Below are 21,753 nucleotides of genomic sequence, written 5' to 3' on the forward strand. Positions count from 1 at the left end.
GCGGGGGGGGGGGGGGGGGGGTCGGAAATGACCGTAAGCGGTCGTGCGATGTTAGAAATCCGCCCACGTGCTAAATGAGTAGAAGGGGGAAACTCGGTAAAACATCGACTGAGAATTTAGGCATTGTTTCATAACAGTATTTCAAAAACCGGGTTCATGGCATACAGATCGCGTATTCCTCATTACTAATACGCGCCCTCAAGAGTAATTTTCTTATCATACACTGCCTTATGTTATGTATTATACCCCGTCAATTGAGATACCACATCAGGTAATTCTACCTTATTTGACTACGGTAACCTTGCCGACAAGATATCGACTGTTTTCGTAGGTCACTGCATTAAGTCACATGCTCGTGAAATCGCCTCAATAAAAATATCCACCCAGATATATTAGAATCACATCGCCCCGATACGATTCATCGTGATTTACTTATCCTGATGTATGTGTTTGGTTAATGGTGTGAATGAATCTGGAGCGTTATTTATCTTCAAACATTTCTTGAAAAGTCCATCGCACTGACATAAGATTAAAATAATTGGGAAAGAAACTATTTACACTTTTAGAATGAAGTGCAATATGCAAAGGTATCAAAGGCTACTTTATTAAAAGTCATCACCCTTCTGTCTGATCAAATCTCTTTTTTACATCGTATACATACTAGCAAATTATACACTAAATGGATACAACACTTTCAAGTCATACGACGGGAATAAGGTTTTTCCAAAAAATGTTTATCAATACTTGGAAATGGGCGTAACTTGTTGAAACCACTTATGAGAGCCACATCCCGCCAAAATCATAACTTGAGGGTCGTCCGTTTCAAAACAATATTCAATTAAGTTTAAGAAATAGGATTTAAGAATTTAATCTCTTTTTAGATATAATATTATGAGAGAAGAGAGAGCTTAGACACAAAATTTACGACCTGCCAACTCACACAACAGGGAATAAGGTATTTTCTAAAAATGTTTATCAGTAATTGGAAGAGTGTTTGACTTGCTGCGTCCGGTTCAAGATAACGATATCGCGCAAAGATCATCATTTGAAGGTCGTCATTTTCGGCTTCAGGTTAAATTTACGCTTGGAAATAAGGTATGGTGTGCTTTTGTTCTCTAAATTCTCTTTTTTTTTTTTTTTTTGAGGTGATTCAATATCGATGGTTTGATTTGTTTTGTGAAATATTTCGATACAGCGGCTGATTAATTAGATCAAAATACTTTATTTAACTATTTTAGAACGGCTTTTAAAATGTATAATTTCTTTCTTTTTTCCTTTCAGTTGTATATTAAAGTTTTGTTTTATCTCTGAATTTGGAAATTGTTTCTGTCCGCTTTTTAATTTCAATGTATTCGATTCATCCATTTTCTAATAATTTTAATAGCGTCATGTTATCTCAAATTCGGAAATTGATTTTGCACTATTTCATGATATTTTAAATAAACATTGAGACATTTTTTAATTCCAGTTTGGTTCGCAACAAAATTTGTTTCACAATATATTGTCACCCTATATCCTATTTGGACGTAAGGGTAAGACTTTTAAGTATGTAACTCATGCGTTTGAAGTTTGTATTCGAACAATTGTAAATATATATTTTCCACTCGTGAAAGTATTAACAAAATTCAAAAGGAACGTGTTTTTCCGCAACAAAATTTATTTTGAGAATCGTTCAACTCAAATTGATCTTTACCTTTTTACACTAAAAGATTATAAAGAATGTTTTCAGAAAGCAACCGCTACACTTCGTCTCATACATGCATTCGTCGTCAGACAGTAACCTATACAGTGTCTGATGCATACCTGTAGATAACAACCAATACACTTTGATGGATACATTCATTGGCAGAAAGCAATCAATACACCTTGATACATACATTCACCGGCAGATAGCAACAGACACACTTTGTTTGATACATACATTCACCAGCAGATTGCAACAGCTACACTTCGTCTGATACATTCATTCATCGTCAGAATGAACTTAAGAAAATACGTTGGATGAATTCAGTTTCTTTAGCTGTACTCTGCAACTATAACACGAAATTTTAGACGCACTGGAGATGAAGACGTAGATGGGTAATTTTCAGCAATAGTGCAGTTGTAATATTTTCCGGTGATTAAGATTTAAACATATGGATGAATCTGAACGATTGTCTTCAATGCCAGGCTACAATCGGCTGAACCGTTTCTGTCGAGACTATTTGCAAGGCCTTGGTGGGAACATGGCGCGGGAATGACAGCAATACTTTGACAGTTTTGTTTATAAAGGGATTGGACCAATTGTTGGAACTTACTGATACAAAAGGTTCTTGCAGAAGATGTTACCCATTACCTTTTGCATGTCAAGTGAGGCTACAGCATAGTTTTCACGCTTGTTTAGTTTTAAACGCGAAATTCGAAGAAAAATAAGTTCCAGCCACGTTTGAGATAAGAGCAATAAGAATTAAAAAAAAACAAACGAGAATATCGTTTTCTTTCTTCTAGATTATGACGGCATATTTATGCCTCTTTCGTTGGTAAAAAAATAGTTAGGTGCAAAATGCATCATTCCCGACAGAGCATTCACAAAATTAGTATTGGACATTAAATCTTATTACATGTAAACGTGACACCAAATTTTTGTAAGTCGTACATAAGAAAAGTACAGAGATAGAAAATGATTAATGAACAAGGTACAGACTGTTTGAAAGCTAATACCCGCAGTATCTTCGATATGTAAAACATGTTTAGTCAAACATTAGCAAGTGGTAGACCTGAGATACTCGAATTTGTTTTCCAACCTTATATTTACAGCGGGAATCAAACTGCTATCAAGAAATTGCATCTGGACTCGACTAATATAAATATCTTCATAAATTCTACAGTTCAAATAATGAATTTATACAAGAAATTGAAAAGAGCTGAAAGAGTAACCAATACTAATGATGGATAGAAGTACATTGGAATTCTGTTCACTTAACAAAGCTGGCAGTGAGAAATGTTTAGTTATGTCACCATGTATTGATTATTGCACGTGGAGAGCATCTCACCTCTCATTGACTTTACATGGTAGCTAGAGACCTCCAAGATGGCAACCCATTTTAGAAGTAAAAAAAACTAAGATGGTTTCTGTTACGGTTATCCTCATATGTTATCGTAAAGTATAATGTTATTTCGATAAAGTCGTATTTTATAGATAGATTACATCAGCGATTTCGGATATTGTCTGTTTTTATCGTCAGAATATATATAAATTTGACTATTCCAGGATTGTATTGTCTAATAGTAAAATAAATGCAGAATACCTATTCTTCTCTCACTAAAGTGGCACTCTACAGTTTCGTATTTTGCATAGGGGTTAGAATTTTAAAGTAAAAGAATGTTCCCGGGCTGCCTCACTGGTTATACTGGCTATTTAAAAATACCTTGCATAAATTAAGTATTTTTCAAGAAACCTTTAATTCCCTTTATTTTGGTGTATGATTGATGGGTGTAATATGGGCTATAGAGTATACAGCTTGGCCTTACTTCAGATTTGCATCTTTCAAAATATTACTAGCTCCATTTGGTCATTTTCATTCCTGAAATTCAGAGATAAATTGTCAAAAAAGAGCCGATAATTGTATCGTCAAATCCATCTTCATCTGCTTCAACTGCTACTGTTATTTCTTTTCAATCATTGTCATGTAATTATTAAAAAAACTCCGCAGAAAACTGCAGTGAAATATCACCGTAATCGGCCATTTTGCGTGTCTATGTAGCAGACGTACGCCAAATTGTAAACTATGCATTTCAATCAAAGAATATTTGAAAAAGTATAAAGAGGTATAATTAATATTTATATGCTGAAAAAACTATAAAAGATGAAACAATCGTTTCACAATTACGTGTATTCAATGTTTATTTGTAATTCAGACAGTACAAAAACCGAACGTAGTCCCAGAATTTATCGATGTGTAAAAAATTCAGATCAGTATAACGTGACCGTTTACAGCCAATCGTATTGGAGAAAATCCGTTTAATTTAATTAAAATTGGAATTATATAATTATAGCCAATGTCATAAGGTCTTCTTTGGATTTCATCACCTTAGAATGAAATGCCAAATCAGGGACGATGGAAGAAACGAACTGAAAGAAAAACGGAAGCCACCAGATGCCGTGCGCTAGGTGGCCATGTAAGCATTTATGAAGTTAATTTTAATGTATCAATGAAACTAAAGTATACCAGTTCTCATTTTTGACAAAAGATTGTTAATTTCACGTCACTCATGAATTACAGATTTAGACCAATTCACGTGTATATTAGTTTATCACATAGTATGTATAGTTTTTCTATAGTATGTGCAGTTTCATATTTTTCATATTACCACATGTTAAAATATCACTTTATGTGCTTCTGATTGGTCCAAATAAGGTCATGAAATTCTTGTGCAGTATATTCTTTACTAATTGGCTGGGATCGTGGTAAAACGTTTTGAATTCCACCTTCTTGAATGTTTGGTTTTGAATGAACATTTTGGCGGCCATTTTTGGACTCGACTCGTGAAAGGAAATTGAGGTAACATTACCTCTGCTGTCTGAATATGGATGTGTTACCCCCACAGGGGTTTGTTATGTCACGTATAACAATATCATAATGAAAAACATGGCGTTGAACTACAAGACATGAACAACAATAAGAAGTAAAACTAAAGGTATTGCTTATTTGATGTCGGGGTGGGGAGAGGGAGCGGTATATATATAACATAGATATAAATTCCACCGTATATGCAAGCGTGGTTTAAATGTTAACTTACAGAAGTAAATAAGCTCACGTCTGTTCACAGAATACTTTGGAAATATATGGGTCTCCTAACTGACAGAACTTTATCCATACGCAGCATCTTTACGCAGTATATTATGGAATACAAATTCGACTCAGAAAGAAATTTGTTTACGTTTTCTGTACAGGTTATTGTTTCAGTCCAATACTGTAAATATCCGGTTAAAATGCATTGCAGTAAATGTGGGAATTTCTGCATCCAGTAATCCTATTTCCACATACAAATTGCAACAACGTTTAGCTCTGCAAGTGACATTTTAGGGTTTAGAATGTTCTGTTTATTAGGACGGAAGCTTTTCTTTGATTTATAGTTTGTAAAAAAGTACAATCAACTTTTACTACTTCAACTTTGTTTGGGACTATATTTTATTCACAACAAATGAAAAGTGCACTGTCTGTCAGAATGAACGAACTTATTCGTTCTTCTTTCTATCTAAATAATTTCTACTGAAATAAAAACTACGTGATAAAAGTAATTTCAAATGGGTGATGATTTAATATTAAATTTGTTGAATAATATTCAGCCTTTGCTCGCCATGGCTCGCAAAAGCTGGACATTATTCAACTCGTTTCATAAATTCAATATAATAATAATAATAATAATAATAATAATATTGCGTACTTTGTATAGCGCCTAATCTTTAGAATCTCTAAGCGTTTTACAACATTAGACAACACCTATAAGATAAAAAAACATACATAATGATATGATTACAAAAATAAACACCATGAAATTGGAAAACATAAAAAGAATGCTGAAAATATTTAAGGCAGGACACATTATTAGGGCTTTAAGTTTGTTCTTGAGTGAAATAAGTGTGTTTTCAGAGCAGTCTTGAATGGGATCACTCTGTCTTTGTGTCTAAGTTCATATTAAATCGTTACCCTTTTGTTGTTGAGTTTATTTATAGTGGCGTGCGCACAATTGTGTATGTGCCACTTTTTTTCTGACTGCACCGCAGCCTGCTAGTTGTTCCTGGGGAAGGGGATGGTGCCACCTCCCCGGGGCTTTTATGGATTCAAGGAACCCTGATAGTTTGGCCTCAATCTGTGGGTCCATAAAGGTCCCTACAGTTGAATGGTTGGCTGTCATTAGTGGGAAGGAGACCTCGGGAACGGTCCTGCTTGCTTTACATCGCTGGTTTCTTGTTGCATTTGCCTGTTGTTTCTTAAGGGGTTTTTTATTATTTGTTTTTATTATTGTTTTCTCGATTTTTTTTTTGATTTTTTTTTCTTCTTCAAAATGTTCTAAAAGTAGGGGGAATGTTCTATGCTGTTTATAGAGGTTCTTAGTAGATATCATGTATGAAGAGAGATTTTCAAGGTTATTATGGTATTACTAGTGGAAGTGTTTAGGGTGTGTTTCCTACGTTATGTTATTTATAAGTTTTTAGATATTACCTCTTTAAGTTATTTATTAATCGATGTTTTTAGAGATTGAATGTTATTTATACTTCATTTAGCAAGAGACCGGAGTCCTAGCCGATTACACGGTTCGTTAAGGACATCTAGGACCGGAATCCTAGCTGATTACTCGGTTCGTTAAGGACATCTAGGGCATCCGATTTTGCGGTTTCCTTAGTTTTTTATAGGTGCCTCGCAAGTAAATTATTTATTAATACTTTTATAAAATTGAATGATATGTTATGGGTTTTTATGTGGTGGCTTCTAAATTTATTTAGCTAGTTACTGGGTCTTTTGGTTTTGTGGGGATAGTAATTATATTTTGTTCCTAAGTCCTGCTGAGTCTATGAATTGATTTATATTTTTATATGCTGATTGTTTATTTTTATTAGAGTCCATAAGTAACTCTGGGTATGTGTGTGGTGATCCAATCTCTTTTTGGTTTTTGATAAATATTTTCCCAGCGGGTTGATATTTTGGGCATATATTGAATACGTGGTGTAGATCTTCGGTGGTGTGGCAGTTAAAGCAGTTAATGGTTGCTGGTTTGGGTCCTATAAACCTTCGAAAACTGCTTGCTAGTTTAGTTTTTCCAGTTATTATCCTGTTTATGGTTTTCTGTTCTAAATAGGTACCCTTAGGTAGCTGTATGTTCCTATCTACGTTTTTATTTTTGGGTTTCATGGTGCTTTTTACCTTTTGTGGAGGAGTTCCAAAAATCTTGCCATGTTTGGTCTATATATGTTTGTGCGAAGCTTATTGCTCCTGTAAAGCTATAGTTAAGCTTGTCAGGGTTTTGATCTCCTAGTTTGATTTTTGCAACTTTGCTGTTTCGTTGCCAAAGATTCCAATGTTCGACGGTATCCACATGAGCTCGACTAATTGATATGCTGTGGTGATATCGTCGATTAATTGGCATGCTCTGTCGAGGAATTGTTCCCTAGAGTGTGTATTGCGATTTTGGATCGATTTGATAACGCTTAGGGAATCGCTTATAATGACTGCTTTAGGTATTTGGTTGTCTTTGATCCATTGTAGTGATTCAAGTATAGCCCAGAATTCAGTGGCGTAAATGGAGCAATAGTCAGGTAATCTGGATCCCGTTTGTATATTGAATTCAAGGATGATTTTTGTTGCTGTTCTTGGTGGGTTGTTTGTTTTTGATCCATCGGTATATATTTTAACATAGTCCGGGTATTTTTGGTTGATTTCGTTTACCAGTACAGGTTTTACTAAGTTTTCTTGTCCTTCTTTATTGCCTAATTTGGTAGCTTCAGTGTTAATCCTTGGTGGTTTTTGTAACCATGGTGATTTGTGCTGGTCTGTATTGTTTGTCACCTGTTTTTTTAGTAGAGGTATCTTTTCTCTTAGTTAAAGGATTACTTTGCCACTTGGTGTGATAGGTATGATTTTGGGTTTGAAGACAACTTTACACTTATTTATAGCTATTTTGGTGGGATGGTTGTCTGGGTGGGTATCTAATCGAATCGAGTATCGGACGAGCAGTTCTTGCCTACGTAGTTTTAAGGGTAGTTCTCCTGTTAGTGTTTGTAGTTCTTCTAACGATGTTGAGGGGAGTGTTCCTGTGCATAATAGTAAGGCTTCTCTCTGGATAGTGTCAAGGTTTTGTAGTACAGGCTGCTTAGCCGAGTTATATGTTTGGCAACCGTAATCCAGTTTTGATCTAATTAGGCTTTTATATATCGTGAGGAGGGTTTCCTGGTTGGATCCCCAGTCAGTCCCTGTGATGTTCCCGAGTAAATTGAGATCTTTGTTACAATTCTGGGTGAGTTTTCAATGTGCTTTTTCCATGTGAGGTGGTTGTCAAAGAACATTCCTAGGAATTTTACTACTGTTACGTATTTGATTAATTGATTTTGTATATAGAAGTTTGGATAGACTAGGTTGTTATTTCGTTTGGGGGTGGATATGATTGCTACAGTTTTGTCATGAGATATTTTGAAACCCCATTTGTCCGCCCATCTTCCTATGTCGTCTAGGCTCTGCTGGATTTCTTTAACTACTGTGTTATTGGCAGGATTTCCATTCCTCCATATGCCACTATCATCTGCAAATTGTGACAAGTTTCTTTTTGTGGAGGCTACATTGAGGTCAAGGTCGTTTACCATTAGGTTAAATAGTAACGGACTTATTACACTGCCTTGCGGTGTTCCATTTTCAAGTGAAAATCCTTCTGAATGGGTGTTGCCTTTTCTTGTGGTAATTTTCCGGCCTGTGAGGAAATCGCCAATCCAGTTGAACAAGCGTCCAGTTATTCCAAATTGGTTTAATTTGGCCATTAGTCCATTGGTCCATGCTAGGTCGAACGCTTTTTCTAGGTCTAAAAAAACCGCTATGAGGTTGCGATCGGTTTTCCTATGTGCGTTAAAAGCGAGTTTGATGTCTGTTTCCAATCTGAGAAGTTGGTCGGTGGTGGACCGTTTGTTCCGAAAGCCACATTGATTTATGGAGAGTAGGTTATTGGTTTCTAGGTGGTGTTTTAACCTATTTGCGATTATTGTCTCCATTATTTTGCAATTATTTTTTGTAAGGGAGATGGGTCGGTACGAATTTATGTTGTTGGGATCTTTACCTAGCTTGGGGATTGGTATTACTATGGCCTGTTTCCATTTGGTGGGTAGTTGGCCTTTATCTCATATCATATTAAAGAGTTTGATTATGGCTATTGTTATATTGATAGGTAGTTTTTTGTAGATATTGTAACCTAACTGATCCTTACAAGGGGATGTTTCGTTTTTGGATCGTAGGGCTATCTTCCATTAATGTACTGTGATGTCGCTATTTAGGTGAGATTCTTTTGTTCCTTGGTCTTGAAACATTTGAGGTTGGGTTCCCTCCATTAATTTTTTGTGTTCTTGAAAGTTTCTGGTGTGATTATTGTTGCTACTCATGTTCGAAAAATGCTTCGCTAGGAGGTCTGCCTTATCTTTATTAGTTATGGCATTTTTAATTTTTAGGGCTGAGGTAGTTGCTTTCCCTTTTATGGCTTATATCTTGTCCCATATTTGTTTTGAGTTTGATTTTAGACTCAGTTTAGAGCAAAAGGTTTGCCATAGATTAATTTTAGCAGTTTTTATAGTTTGTTTTAGTGCTTTTTCTTTATCTTTATATTGCTGGAAGTAGATAGAACTTTTGATGCGTTTATATTTATTTAAGGCCCTTTTTTGGTCTTTATGTGCTATAGTGCACTGTTTAGTCCACCATGGTACAGGGTTTTTATTTTAGATATTAGTTGTCTTTGGTATGCATCGGTTAGCTGCTTCTATAATTGTGTCTGTTATGTTATCATAATACATGTCAATACTTGGGCTTTCTAAGTTATCTGGATTTACTCTAGCTAGTAATAATTGGAATTGGTCCCAGTCTGCCTCCATTTAGGTGGGGTTTCGTTAAGAATGTGTTGAGTTTTTGTTTGAATATTGATTGTGATGGGAAAATGGTCACTTCCTAACGTATCTTCCTGATCCACCCACCAATTTGTGATTTGAGCCAGTTTTGGGGTAGTGATGGTTAGGTCTATGGCTGAGAGAGTGCCATCCTCAGGGTTTAATCTAGCGTTCGACCCGTCATTTAAGATGACCAGATTGTTCTCAGTTATCCATTTTTCAACCATTTTTCCTCTTTGATCTTTCTTTTTACCTCCCCATAATAAACTGTGTGCGTTGAAGTCGCCACAGATCATTAGATTGTTGTTGTTGTTATTAGTGACTGCCTTTAGTGAGATTAGGTTGGTAGGGCAGAAGGTACCCCCTGGGTCGTATGCATTTATTATTTGAATGTTTGTGGTTCCTATTTTTATCAGTACTGACATTATTTCGATGCTATTATTGATGTTTAGGTTAGGGGGTACTTCTATTACTTCATAGTAGATTAGTGTATTTATTAAAAAAAATTGCTAGTCCACCCCCTTTCTGCCCCATGGGTCTGTTTTTAAAGATTCCCTGGGTATCGCCTTGTAGTTTGGGCAGGCGTTTGTGTTCTTGTGTTATGAGGGTTTCCTGTAGGCAGATTACGTTTGGTTTTATGGCCGTATTATTCAGTTTGTTCTGCAGTTCTGATAGGTTTTTAAGGATTCCTCTGCAATTCCATTGCTAGATGGTGATTTTATTATTTTTTGTACTATTCATTTTTGACGTTGTCTTTATCTGTTAGTCTTGTGGTCCAATCAGTTAGTATGGTGAAAATGGTTTTGAGGGTTCTGATTATACTACTGAGATCTTGCATTAGGATTCCTGTTGTTAGGTTCATTACTTCCTGTATTAATTCTGTGTTGGGGTGTGTGTTAGGTTTGGAGATGTTTGGGGTGACAATTTTGTTCGTGTCTGGAGTGTTATCAGGGTGGTCATGGTTTGTTAAAATGTGGGCTGTAGTTTTTGGTTCTAATGTTTCCTGAGTCGAGGGTATGTTTTGTGGTGCAATGTTTTCCCTTCTGATACAGAGTGGAGAGTTATGGTGCTCATTGATTGTTTCAGAGGTAGATTTTGGTGTGTTGGGGTTGTTTTTACAACTAATGTTTTTGGCAGAATGGTAGGTGAGGTGTTTTTCTTTCCTTAAGTCCACTATTTGTTTCTCTTTTATTGCAAATCTGCATTCTGCCGATCTAGGAAAATGGTTTTCTTTACAGTTAGCACATTTTTGTTTAATTGTGTGGCATTCTCCCTTGTGTTGACCTACGCAGCACTTACATCTTGGTTTGAATCTACATCTGAGGGCATAGTGTCCCCAGTGCAGGCATTTGGTGCAAAATCTTGGCCTATTTATGTAGTTTACCAGCTTATGGCACACTCCTGACTGTCCTAGTTTTATTATTGAGGGTATTGGCTCGGTAGCCTCTATAACTGCTTTGTTTGTTCCTTGTCCCTTGTGATTTTTAAGACGATATACTTTGGTGGTCTGTGTTCCATTTGCTGTGAGTTTATGAAGTAGGAGTTCATTGCTTATGTCCTTGTTGTATCCGTTTAGTGCTATTACTTTTTTAAAGATAGTGGTTTTAGTGGGTTCAGCCAGATTAGTTGTGGTTTCACTGTGTTTGGAGTTCGAAGTGACTCGTGGTTTCCTCTGAGTGCTATGGTGTCTCACTACTTTGATCTTTATTGGGCCTATAGTTTCAATTTGGATGAATTTTTCCACCTGTTGGATTGTGCTGCATTGGACAATCAGGTATTTTCGCCTTGAGTAGTTTGAGATCCTCTATATATAGTCAATTCTGACGTCACGCAATTTACTACGCCATGACCATGATGTTGTGAATTAATAATTGTTTTATTTTTATATTTTTTTTAGTAAGCTGATATCTCCGATTCTTAATGAATATACGATCTAACCGGACCTGGAGTTAAACAAATAAATTTTGCTGAGGTGACTACTGCATATCATAAACTGATAAATGTCATATTGACCGACACGAAGAGTATGTCAAGTTGCAACTTGTACGCTTCATAGCACTTGACATTCATTCAAAATAAAGGGGATAAGATATTTCCTAAAAATATGTATCATTACTAGGAACTGCCTGCTCCTGCTACCGCAGTTTCATTTTGTAAATCATTCTCTTTATATTTGTATTTCGAACAAGAAAAAGTTTTCGATTGCTGTTGCTGTCATGAGGACGAAGTCAAAGTTGAGCGCAATTTTTTGATTGAGTTGTTTTACAAAGATGGCCATTTGTATTGTTTACTAAATAAAGAAAACCTAACTCTTAGTTTCATGTGTACTTTAAACGAACATAATAAGTGAATCAAAATAAATACTAATGTGTTATTAAAACAAACCTATCGCTTGAAAGATATGACCAAATAATTATTCAAACACTCACGTCGGGCTACGAAATAATTAATCGTTGCCACGAAATACCAGTATTAAATCTCGGACATCACGTGAGCAAGCAATGCAGACATCTGACAGAAAGTTACGTTTAGAATGAGAAATAGTTTACACAGATTACGCCAATGAACATTCTTTCATTATTGAGAGAGAGAGAGAGAGAGAGAATCTATACAGCGCATATCCTTACGAGCTTGTTATTATCAACATCAACCAAGGACAGGACAATAAGCATGATGTACAGTATTGCCTTGAACTAGCCTATCAACCTTGTTTTACACTGGGGAGAACACAATACCACGTATTTATCTATTCCATTATGTCGACATCAGTAAATAGCATTTTATTATCATAGAAAATAATATATGTACTAGCCATGATTAGCATACAGTTTAATTAACCTTTTCCTTCAGGTTTATATTACGGGAAAAAATAAACAGTTCAACCTAATTATTTTACTCGTTTCTTTTTATTGTATTCTAGGTATTTAGGAAATTGACTCTTCCAGCAAACATTTCTAGATAGAAAAGAATTTATTTTTGTGTTCACTTTAGTTTGCTCTTTGGATTATTTCATAATGGGTTTAAAATATGACTGTTTTTATATTTTTGTGTATTTTCAAAAATGTTTTGGGGGACGGGGTTTATATCTACGATCCGTTGTTTTCTGTTCATGCAATCTAGTCATTTTAAATGAAAGTTTCATCTGTATATCAAGCCTTTTATATACAGTGCCATCATGAAACGAATATGACTAGTGCATGAAGAATGTATTATGTAAGTGCAGGGATGCTTTCACTACCTCTGGCAAAGGGCGTATTTAATCTCAAACGCGTTTTCTTTTCTTTTTATCGTTATCGTACACCTTCAATATTCAACAACTACTAAATGTAATCCATGATAACGCAACAATAACTTACTATTACTGTACAGAGGGGAGTGACGATAACTGTGATAATATCCAGTCTCACTGAGTAGAATTGAATTCAAATATTGCATTGTTCCATGTATATTGACATACTATATGTGTGTGTGTGTGTGTGTGTGTGTGTGTGTGTGTGTGTGTGTGAATTTGAAAAGAAATAGATCCATCAGTGTTTCTTGATTTATCTAATACATTTAGAGGATATTTTCTTTTTCAACTTTAACCCTGGATATATTTCATTGCTAGATATGGAAAACCAGATATTAGCCACTCGTGTTTGGAACCACAAGATGAATAAATCCGATCCTCATGCGGTAGAAGACAATTTGCATTGTATTATACACCTAACTTGCTCCGTACAAGATTAAACTCTCCTTGGTATAACTTTCGACCCTCCTTGTCGTAAATTCATGCTACTTTCATATAATAGTAACCATATACATATCAATGACTTGAGAGTGTGGCATGATTTGACTGACCTGAGATGTCACAGTAAAATACATTTTTGACATGTCTTAACTATCGACAACAAAACAAGTCCTTTTCAGAATATATATTTTCACAATAAAATAAAGATTTATATATGAAAATTATTTGAAGATAAAGTCATGTTATCTTAAGATCCATAATATAAGGTATGGTTCCAGTTTTATATTAGTATTGGAAACTGTAGAACTATTACAATATATAACATTTCTATGCTTAAATTCTCTTTCGCGAAAATCATTTTAAACTTTTCATTTTTTAGCGAAGGGTGGGCTGTTTAATTTTCAGTGCATATTTTCCGTATCCAGTGCATTACCAAACCCGAATCTTTCTAACAGAGGAACTATATAGATTCAATCAGTACAAACTTAAACAATCTCTTTAAACAATATTTTTAATCTAATTCAATTGTTATAATTGCAACCAAAAATATTATACTTATTTACGACATCGCGTTTTCATGATTGATATTGTTGGTTATTTCTATGACACCATTTATTCATTTTTTAAACCATGCATGAACTTCAAGTTTCAGAAAACGACTTTTAAACATATCTCATTGGGTGGGTCTTAATATACATTCTGGTTTTTTTTAATTGCCGTTGTCATCAGTTTCTAATTATATGCAGTTTTCTTTAGTACAGGAATAACTTATATAAATTTTTGTTTCCTTTCTTTGTTTAATGGCTTTACGTACAATTTCGTGCATACATTATTTATATTAGATTTGAGAGAGTTACACAATACTCAGATGGCTATAAGAGTTATTGTAATTGTTATGTATATTTAATTTGCATTGTTAGTTAGTTACATTTTTGGTATTGTTTTTATCGCATCAAAAATGAAATTGTTATATAGTATTTTATATTATACTTACCCTTGTCCTAAATCAAGTCTATTTTCTACTTGACCTGAATTATTGATTTTTTTAAATAAATTGTGTAAACAATTATCGCATACCTAAAATATTTTCATTGTGAATGGGTTTAATATCAGGATCATTATTAATAGAAGTAACATGTTTATTTGTGTCTGGATCTCGGTTCTTGGAATTCCGCCAGAATTTATCTGGCGTGTCTGACATAATTTAGGTTATATAATATAATTTTTGTAACATACTTTCTAATTATAACTAACGTTTTATTTTGTAAACATGAGGAAGTTTATATAAGTTTTTTTCCCATTAGTTAATATTATTTTTTAGAAAATGCTAATTGTGACCTGAGGTCAAGAAGAGGATTATATAATCTTGTCACTGGAATGATTATTCGTTCATGCTTTAAGATCTAGCACAATCAATTTGTATTACTATTTTGTCCAGAAGTTCATTTGGGATGGAATTTATTTCTTCTAATTATTCAATTCAAGTGATGTTTCTCTGAAAATACAGAGTGCTCATAAAATATATCAGATTCTAAGACAGAGACATTCACATAGATTTAAAGTGAATTCAAACCTGGAATTATGTTGCCGTGTTTCAAGGAAAGACGGTTGGCACGACAACAAGACACGTGCCGCCAGAGGCACATCAACAACTACAGCGTTGGGTTTAATTTGGATTTCTGTTAATGCTTATTCAGAGTCTTTATTATTATAACTTTTTTTATTCGATGATTATTTTTGATTGAATTTGCAATACCGTAATTTCTTTCTTTGCTTTTCAATTTTTATTCTGTTCTAGGGAAATAAATCAAAAAACTATATGCTGAATTTTACAAAGCGTATTGCTTTTCGTTCGTTTCCGTTACTTTTCTTTCAGAGCACAGACCCGTAACATAATTCTATCAGTAAACTGTTATGGTTTTTTATGTTTCCGCCGGAGGGACTGAAAAAGTCAAGCCGGAGGGACTGAAAAATTCTTTCCTGGATACAACATTTAAACATCGTGACAACAGAGGATGCTGTAAAGGCGTTTAAGGTGGCGCTCTACAGTTTCGTATTTTGCATAGGGTTAGGATTTTAAAGAAAAAGAATTTTCCCGGCTTTCCTCACTGGTTATACTGGCTATTTAAAAAAGACCTTGTTTATCTTGGGTATAATTCAAAGAACCTTTAATTCCCTTTATTTTGATGTATGATTGATTGGTGTAATATGGGTTATAAAGTATACAGCTTGGCCTTACTTCAGATGTACACCTTTCAAAAAAGTGCTAGCTCAACTTGGTCATTTTCACTTCCTGAACTTCAGAGGTAAGTGGTATACAAAAGAGACGATAACTTTTTTTTTACATTTTATATATTTGGTAATTCATTCATTGCGCTTTCAGAAGCTGGTATTGTCTAGTCTGGCAAAATTCGTTTTCCCTACTTTAATTGCTGCTATGTATAGTGTACTTTAGACTAATTCAGGCTGACTTTTTAACACAAGGGAGCAGTCATTTTAGTCAGCAGTGTGCTTAAATCACCTTACTTCACCTTACATACGTCACTCTCTCAAAAGTACATATTAACTGGTGAGCGCCCCCATAACATGTTTATGACGTCACGAACGTAATCAAGTTTTCGGGCAGTTTCCTCATAAAAATGAATTCATTTTCGCCAGGCTTCAAAATTCTTTTATTCGACATTTTCGGGGTAATATATAATGCTCATTCTAATGAAGTCAACACTTGAGTATGTCTTAAGTTATTACGATACTGATAATATTCGTCTTTTACAAGGACTACTTCTAAAGGGGTAATGCGGGGGAAATGACGTAAGCGTTTGTGTGATGTTAGAAATCCTATCACGTGCTGAATGCGAAATAGAGAGAAACTCGGCAAAACATCACCTGAGAATTTAGTCATTGTTTCATGACAGCTTTAAAAATCGGATTTGCAACATACAGATCGCGCCTCGAGAGAAATTTTCTTATCATACACTACCTTATATTATGCATTACATTCCATCAAGTGAAATACCAGGTCAGATATTTCTACCTTAATTTACGACTTTGACCTTACATACAGGACATCGACTGTTGTCGTAGGTCACTGCATTAAGTAACGTTCTCGTGATATCACACCAATAAACATATCCACCAAGATATATTAAAATCGTATCGCCCGAAATGATTCATCGTGATTTTCTAGTCATATCTTGATGTATGTGTTGATTAATGGTGTGAATGAATCTGGAGCGTTATTTATCTTCATGCATTTCTTGAAAAGTCCATCACACTGAAATAAGATTAAAATAATTGGAAAAGAAATTTACTTATACTTCTAGAATGAAGTGCAACATGCAAAGGTATCAGAGGCTATTTCATTAACAGTCATCACCCTTCTGTCTGATCAAATCTCTTTTTTACATCCATACATACAAGCAAATTATACACGAAATGGATACAACACTTTCAACTCAAACGACGGGAATAAGGTTTTTCATAAAAATGTTTATCATTACTTGGAAATGGGCGTAGCTTGTTTAAACCAATTATGAGAGCCACATCACGCCAAAATCATAATTTGAGGGTCGTCCGTTTCAAAACAATATTCAAATTAAGTTTAAGAAATAGGATTTAAGAATTTAATCTCTTTTTCGATATAATATTATGAGAGAATAGAGAGCTTAAAGACGAAAGTTACAACCTACCAACTCACAGAACAGGGAATAAGGTATTTTCTAAAAGTGTTTATCAGTAATTGGACGAGCGTTTAACCTGCTGGGTCCCGTTTAAGATAACGACATCGCGCAAATATCATCATTTGAAGGTAGTCAGCTGCAGCTTAAAGTCAAATTTACGCTTGGAAATAAGGTATGGTGTGCTTTTGTTCTCTAAGTTCTCTCTTTTTTTTCAGTGATTCAATATCGATGGTTTGTTTTGTTTTGTTGAATATTGCGATACACCCGCTGATTAATTAGACCAAAATACTTTATTCAACGATTTCAGAACGGCTTTTAACTTTCATATTTTTCTGTATTAGTTCCTTTCAGTTATATATTTAAGGTTTTGTGTTATCTCTGAATTTGAAAATTGTTTCAGTCTGCTTTTTAATTTCAATGTATTCGATTGATCCATTTTCTAATAATTTTAATAGCGTCATGTTATCTCAGATTGGGAAATTGAGTTTGTACTATTATGTGATTTTTTAAATAAACATCAAGACATTTTTTTTTAATTCTAGTTTGGATCGCAACAAAATTTATTTCACAATATACCGCCACCTTATATTCGTTTTGGACGTAAGGGTAAGATTTTCAAGTATGTAACTGATGCGTTCGAATTTTTCATTCGAACAATTGTAAACATATATTTTCCACTCGTGAAAGTAACTGACACAATTCAAAAGGAATGTGGTTTTGCGCAACAAAGTTTCTTTTGAGAATCGTTCAACTCAAATTGATCTTTACCTTTTTACACTAAAAGATTATAAAGAATGTTTTCAGAAAGCAACCGCTACACTTCGTCTCATACATGCATTCATCGTCAGACACTAACCTATACAGTGTCTGATGCATACCTGTAGATAACAACCAATACACTTTGATGGATACATTCATTGGCAGAAAGCAATCAATACACCTTGATACATACATTCACCGGCAGATAGCAACAGACACACTTTGTCTGATACATACATTCACCGGCAGATAGCAACAGACACACTTTGTCTGATACATACATTCACCGGCAGATAGCAACAGACACACTTTGTCTGATACATACATTCACCAGCAGATAACAACCGCTACACTTCGTCTGATACATTCATTCATCGTCAGAATGAACTTAAGAAAATACGTTGGATGAATTCAGTTTCTTTAGCTGTACTCTGCAACTATAACACGAAATTTTAGACGCATTGGAGATGAAGACGTAGATGTGTAATTTTCAGCAATAGTGCAGTTGTAATATTTTCCGGTGATTAAGATTTAAACATATGGATGAATCTGAACGATTGTCTTCAATGCCAGGCTACAATCGGCTGAACCGTTTCTGTCGAGACTATTTGCAAGGGCTTGATGGAAACATGGCGCGGGAATGACAGCAATACTTTGACAATTTTGCTCACAAACGGATTGGACCAATTGTTAGAACTTACTGATACAAAATGTTCTTACTGAAGATGTTATCCATTACCTTTTGCATGTCAAGTGTGGCTACATAATAGTTGTTCACGCTTGCTTAGTTTTAAACGGGAAATTCTAGGAAAATAAGTTCCAGACACGTTTGAGAAGAGAGCGATAAACAATGCACAAACACGAGAATATGGTTTTCTTTCTTCTAGATTATGATGGCATATGTATGCCTCTTTTGTTGGTAAAAACATGGTTAGGTGTAGAATAAGTAAGCTGTTATATCATTATTGTATTGGCAAACCAAACGTCATCATTCCCGACAGAGTGTTCACAAGACCAGCATTAGACATTAAATTAAATCTTCTTACATGTAAACGTGACACCCAAATGTGTGACGTCATGCGTAAGAAAAGTACGACGAGATAGAATATGAATAATAAACAAGGTGCAGGCTGTGTGAAAGTGAATACACGCAGTATCTTCGATAGATTAAGGATGTTTAGTCAAACATTGGCAACAGGTCGACCTGGAATACTCATTTTTGTTTTCCAGCCTTACATTTACAGCGGGAATTAAACTTCTTTCAATAAATTGCATCTGGACTCGACTAGGAAAAGTATCTTCATAAAGTCTACATTTCAAGTAGTAAAAAAAATTATATCGAAAATTGCAAAGAGCTGAAATGAGTAACCTGTTTACTAAACATAGCTGGCAGTGAGAAATGTTTAGTTATGTCACCATGTATTGATTATCGCACGTGGAGAGCATCTCACCTCTCACGCTCTCATTGACTTTACATGGTAGCTAGGGAACTCTAACATGGCAACCAATTTTAGAAGCTTAAAGATTTAAGATGGTTTCTATAATGGATATATACATATGTTTTCGTAAAGTATAATTTTATTTCGACAAATTTGTATTTTATTTATAAATTACATCAGCGATTTCGGATATATTTTGATTATATCGCCATAATATTTAAAATTTGGATATCCTCGGATTTTGTATTGTTTAATAGTAAATTAAATACAGAATATCTTTTTTTCTCTCACTAAGGTGCGTAGAGAGATATTACTTAGCTTGGGCTTTTACCTTGAACACTAAGAAAGTGTTTGTTTGTGACCAGTTTGGAGTTATATTTTAATTTTTATTCAAATTTTTTGGATTCCAAAAGATTAATTCTCTTTTTCTGGAAATATTTGAGTGCTCATACAAAATTCTTGGACAAAGACGTTTCTTTCAATTTTATTCGGAAATTCAAACACCACAATTTAGTTTGGGAATCAACAAAGAACTGTAGACCCATCCATAATATAAAGGCTACAGTATACGTCATTACCTTCCATCTTGGATGTTTCGTCGGGAGTCCAACTTGAATTCATTAGAATATTTCTTTACTAGGACTTCTACAAGTTAATTCTTGGATTATTATTGGGTTACTTTTTTCATTTGATCCATACAATAGTTAGTTCTTATTTTCTCATTTTACAGTGGGTTTTTTTTTCTTCTTCAGGGAAATAAATTATTTGTTTTATTTGTCAAAGCTTCATATATCACTTTTTCTTTTGTTACTGTTTATTATTTAAATACGACATTTAATGACTGTTTAACATATGTTATATTACTTTAATCCTGGATTTTTTTAAAAATTTCTTTCTTTTCATTTAAAAGCATTGAGTTCAAAAGATTTTTCTCTATTTTAATTTATAATTTCTACGATATTGTTACAATTGCAGATTAAAAACATAAAAATATTTATTTACTTACTTACCTGCCTTCCAAAACATCAGAATAATCTTAAAGATTTAGGGAGCAGTTCGTTTGGAATTATATATTGCACTAATACTTTTCCACTTTTGTCTTGCTCACTTCGATCTGTAAGGTTATTAATAGAATAGGTTTTGTAATTTTATTGGTTTATTGGCCTATTTATAAAACTTTATCAGTTCAGATACTTTGGCTTTCAATTTTCTTTCAATGATCAAATATGGCAATGATATCAAGGTTCATGAAACGTTGATGCAGCTTTGTTACAAATAAAATTTCTGATTCATATATCCTTTTCATTTCTTTTTCAATGTTTAAATATTGTATAATTTTTAATATTTTTTATTTAATTTGTTTTTTGTTTAAAACTCCAAACCTAGATTGAAATAAAAAACGAGTATCTATTTATCATTTTTTGAAACAAAATATAAATTATATTTTTTGTAAAAATATGTCTCCATACTTAGTTGAAGAAAAAAAAAAAAAAAAATATATATATATATATATATATATATATATATATATATATATATATATATATATATATATATATATAATACAAATCATATGGTAAATAGCAATCCTTTCAAGTGCACGGTGTCCAGAAAGGAATCACGTTTGTCAGGGATTGATTAAGATAAATGCAATCAACTGACAACGAACAGTGCGAAACTAGTATCTACATAGCAATTTCGCACTGTTCGGTGTCAGTTTATTGCATATATATTAGCAAAACAAAGGATACAATTAAGAAATCAGTAATTACTCCATACAAAAAAAAAAGATAATAATGCAAACGGAACTTAATACACATATTGGGTATTAACATTCACAAAAAGATTACAATGTTTTTATCATATTTTATCCAAAAAATATTATAATAATACTAATTATTACTTTTATCACGGATGGAAAAATGGCAGATATAAAGATATATTTATGTGTCATTTTATTTTCTTTCATATTTATTTAATTTAATTATCAATTGAAAATAACGATAAATACTCTTCAATATTTTATTAGTTAGGCTTGGATTGCTAACAGGCTTAGAAGAATGCATAGAAAAAGTAGAAAACAGTACGATGCATACGGGACTGAAAAAAGGTAGAAAAAGTACATCGATCTGGTGGCTTAAGGGGTTGGGGCGTCTACTTCGGATGCGGAAGGTCAGGGGTTCGAACTCCGAACATACCAAAGACATATAAAAACGGCACTAACATCTATTCATTTAAGAACTTGTTTATCCTCAAAGCTTCGATAGAGCAGTGCTCATAGATTCAATATATAGATCAGATTGTAAGGGGGGGGGGGCACTATTATTAGTATGCTCAAGAACAAATTTTGTTTTCATTAGTAATACTAGATGTCTCATTATTTATGTTTTTTTGAAGGTTTTACAAATGTTTTACTTAAAAAATTGCCTATAATATCTACCAGGGCCTAATTTTGGGGGAGAAGGGTCCGGGGTTTCCTGACACCCCCGGACTTAAAGAAACATTCACCCACCCACAAAGGTACAGTCC

General features: G+C 34.0%; 1 long non-coding RNA gene across 4 annotated transcripts in view; it reads left to right on the forward strand.

Moving 5' to 3' along the window:
• Positions 1 to 813: 813 nt before the first annotated feature.
• The window catches only part of LOC149783314 (uncharacterized), a 29,147-nt gene continuing 8,207 nt past the window's right edge, over positions 814 to 21,753 (forward strand). Inside the window, exons 1-2 of one of the 4 annotated variants that reach the window (XR_016414006.1) lie at positions 814 to 1,095; positions 4,075 to 4,158. This is a non-coding gene — a long non-coding RNA (uncharacterized LOC149783314). Of the gene's footprint in view, positions 1,096 to 4,074; positions 4,159 to 15,278; positions 15,382 to 16,984; positions 17,199 to 21,753 lie in introns of those variants that run through there. The other 3 variants (XR_016414007.1, XR_016414008.1, XR_016414005.1) reach the window with 3 other exon arrangements.

The sequence above is a fragment of the Sinohyriopsis cumingii genome, chromosome 14 (assembly GCF_028554795.1).
Source record: "Sinohyriopsis cumingii isolate HCF-2022 chromosome 14, ASM2855479v2, whole genome shotgun sequence".
Classification (NCBI taxonomy): domain Eukaryota; kingdom Metazoa; phylum Mollusca; class Bivalvia; order Unionida; family Unionidae; genus Sinohyriopsis; species Sinohyriopsis cumingii.